The sequence below is a fragment of the Leptonychotes weddellii genome, chromosome 12 (genome assembly GCF_054177405.1).
Source record: "Leptonychotes weddellii isolate Sample4059 chromosome 12, ASM5417740v2, whole genome shotgun sequence".
In the NCBI taxonomy this organism is placed as follows: Eukaryota; Metazoa; Chordata; class Mammalia; order Carnivora; family Phocidae; genus Leptonychotes; species Leptonychotes weddellii.
In genome coordinates this window covers 82,828,178-82,831,661 of record NC_138380.1, presented here as the reverse complement: position 1 = coordinate 82,831,661, position 3,484 = coordinate 82,828,178, and the positions used below count along the sequence as shown (strand labels likewise).

Sequence of the window (3,484 nt, the reverse complement as noted above, 5' to 3'; positions counted from 1 at the left end):
CACAAGCAGGGGGAGTGGGAGAGGGAGAAGCAGGCCTCCCGCGGAGCAGGGAGCCCGATGTGGGGCTCGATCCCAGGACCCTGGGATCATGACCTAAGCCGAAGGCAGACGCTTAATGACTGAGCCACCCAGGCGCCCCCCACCTATTTCATACAAATCCAAAGAAAGGTCCAGAAGGCAGAGTCTCTTGAGTGCCAAGGCCATCTTATCTCCTGTGACTGCCTAGCTCCCTCGTTTACAAAATGTACCCAACTTATTCCTGGTGGGATGAAGAGAGGATGGGGGCCTTGTCACACTGGGAATGAAAAGGTATGAGCATCTGGTCTAGGGATGACCAGATGGGATTTGGGCCACCATCATATGGTCGAAGAGGAAGAACTTGCCGTTCCAGAGACATCTGATCATCATTGATTGGGAAGGAAGCTTCCTTTTTCTGTACTTTCCTGTCACCTCTGTTTTAAAAGGGTTCTCTCCAAGTGAGGTGTCTATAGCTCCCCGATAAAGCAGAACTGGTTGGAGAGAAGTCCTACATTGCTCCTAAAATCTAACTTCTGAGGACTGCCGGTGGGAAGCCTAGACCGGGGTGTGCTTTAGGGCACCTTCTTTGCATTGCTAATAGGGCGATGTGTTTTGTAAACACAAAATGAATCAAGGCTCTGTGTTGAAAAGAATCTGGACTCTGAATTGTTTTCCTAAAAAAATTAGTACACTCCACCTACTCACCTACTTCTCTCCCCCGCACCCCCCCACGGCCCTAACACATTAGGTATGGTATCAAGCGGTGTTTATTTAAAAATTAGAGTTCCAGGACCATACCCTCATGGGGGACAATCAGCATTAACAACTGAGGTTTCTTCCCCTTCTGTTGTGACACTTCAGATTAGTTCAATCCATGCCACAGTTCTAGGGCCATGTTGACAAGGAGACTTTTCTAAAGGTTTTTTTTTTTTCTCATTGCTTAGAGCCAAAGATTTTGTCCTCTGACCTTTTGATTCTCGCTCTGCATCTAGTCAATGTCAGGTCACCACAAGTAAAACTCAAATGAGGTTAAGTGGAAAAAGCAAAACCCCCAACAAGCTACAAAGCCCCAAGCCTGTCCAGCCAACTTTTAAAAGCTCACCATTTTGAAATAGTACAATCACTTGGATAAGAAAATGTTCCTCCTTTGCCTCCCCACTCACCGCCGCCCCCCCTTCCATTTGTTTGGTGCCTGATTTGTTTCTCGTTGCAGCAGGGAGGTCAGAGCCAGCCAGGAAAATGAATGGAAGCAGCCTCCTGCCGGGATGCCTGGAGCGGGCGGGTGTTACGGATCAGCGTAAAGCCAGCTCCCTTTCCCGGGCCGGGCCGATGTAACTCACTGGAGTGGCAAATTACATCAGACCTACAGCTGTAACCCGACATTATGATTAATTTGATCAGTAATTTCTCCTGTTTTTCATTTTAATCGGTGTGACTATTCTGCTGTGGCAGGTCTTTCAGATCTAATTAAGATAAATTTCCGAGTAAAAGACTTGGCAGACTTTCCGAGTCAAATCCAGGCATCGGGTGTGAAGACCTGCAGCCCTAGTCAATCACCTTCGGGGAGGGCCGGCGCCGCACGCGGCAATCAGCCGTTCACACTTAAGCAAATTCATAATCTCCGGCACTGCTTAGTCACTCTCCCCAAAACGTCCCAGGCAGAAAAGGAAAGAATGGAAGACCCCAGACAATGTCATTTCTCCCCTTGTGCTCACACTCCGCTGATCTGCCCAGATTACGTGGATAACCTTGTAAGTGGACACTTCACAGAATCCCTGAGTTGGTGTTCCTAAAAAAATTTAAATAAATATGTGCCTATGTACATATCAAATAAACGCAACTATATATACACACGAATACGGAGCATACATACATGTAATTAGGGAGATCGAAAGGCTACGTAATAGCTCTTTTGCAGCCAGCGCAGAGAGCGATGGGCATCTCTCCGGACAAGACCGGGGATGAGAGAAAGCCCTACCATGAGAAATGGAAGTTTGAGCTGGGAAGCCTCACTGCCAACACAAAGATTGGTCCCCACTCAAATACACACAGTCTGCTTTCTCAGGGAGGCCAGAAGAAGTCCCATGCCTTGAGGCTGAACATGGGGGACGTGCCCTGGACTCTGAGGGTCGTAAGTACAAAACAAGGGTTACCAATGTTGTCTACAACGCTTCCAACAACGAACTGGTCTGCACCAGTGAAGAACTGTTCCGTGCTCACTGGCAGCGTCCCGCACCGACCGTGGTAGGAGCCCCACTATGCACTGTCCCTGGGCTGCAAGAAGGGGGCCAAACTGACTGCCTAGGAAAACAAAGAAACAAAACAAAAACAATCAAAGAAACAAACAAACAAAAAAACCCATCAAACAAAATTCAGAAGAAATGATGAAAGGAAAAAGAATGGCCAAATCAGCAGTCTTCTGGAGGAGTGTTCCCAGCAGGGCAAGCTTCTCGTGTGCACCTCTTCAAGAGCAGATGGCTCCATGCTCGAGGGCAAGGAGCTAGAGTTCTAGCTGAGGAAAATCAGAGCCGGAAAGACAAATAAATCTTCCTCCCTCCTATCTTTGGTCATGTAAAAAAGATGTTTACTGTTAAAAAAAAAATAAAGTCTACATAATACACATACAGTCTAACCCTTTGGTGCAATTACACGTCCGTCCACATATCGGACTTGGGTTGGCAGGAGTTACCAACTTATTTCCCCAATTTGTTTTCTTTTAGGTCAATCCATGCATTCATTTGTGTATCCTGAGGCTAGTGACTGATATTTGTACAAGTTCTGTTAGGTTTCTTCTCTTCTTTGAAGATGAAGATGTTAATGAGATTATTTTTTCCTAAAGCCATCAAATCAGTAAGACCTGCCTATCCAACCTGGTAGAGGCAGACGTTGGGCAAGTGTCGAGGATTTGCCTGGGTTACTGGGTCTACATGCCCACTTACAGGATGTCCAAAATGACATGCCAAGAACCTAGAAGGTGTAGATGTTCTTGAAGACTTCTCTTGCACTTTATGAAGAATACATTGCTTCACCATGATGGCACCACTCCCAATGGTCACACAGCAAATTCTCCATTCTAGCAGAAATGGCCACTTTTTAGACGTGACTAGAGAGAAGCTGTTTAACGTGAATGTCATTTTGTACCCAGCTCCCACACTCCTGATGAAGAGGGGAAAGAGCTTTCACAAACCACACTATCGGATCTTTCATCAGGGAAAAAGAACTATGTTCTGACTCTGCATGGCCTCTACATTTGGAGGATGATTTTGTTCCCATTTTACATTGATCTGGGGCTTCTGCTCTTGAAAAAGTGTACTGAAATGCTGGTGTAGGAGAATACTCCCTCACCCCTCACTGAAGCAGTCTCACGTGCAATTCCGTGGCTGTACAACAGAAGGTGAGGATGTAGGAAGGGGTGATCTTCATAGTCATATAGCCAGGCGATCTAGGGCCTAAAAATTGGAATGAG

The 3,484-nt window shown here is 46.5% G+C and overlaps 1 pseudogene; it reads left to right on the top strand.

The window, feature by feature from the left end:
- The first annotated feature begins 1,951 nt into the window (after positions 1-1,951).
- Positions 1,952-2,593, top strand: LOC115944290 (small ribosomal subunit protein eS8 pseudogene; annotated as a pseudogene).
- Positions 2,594-3,484: the final 891 nt, after the last annotated feature.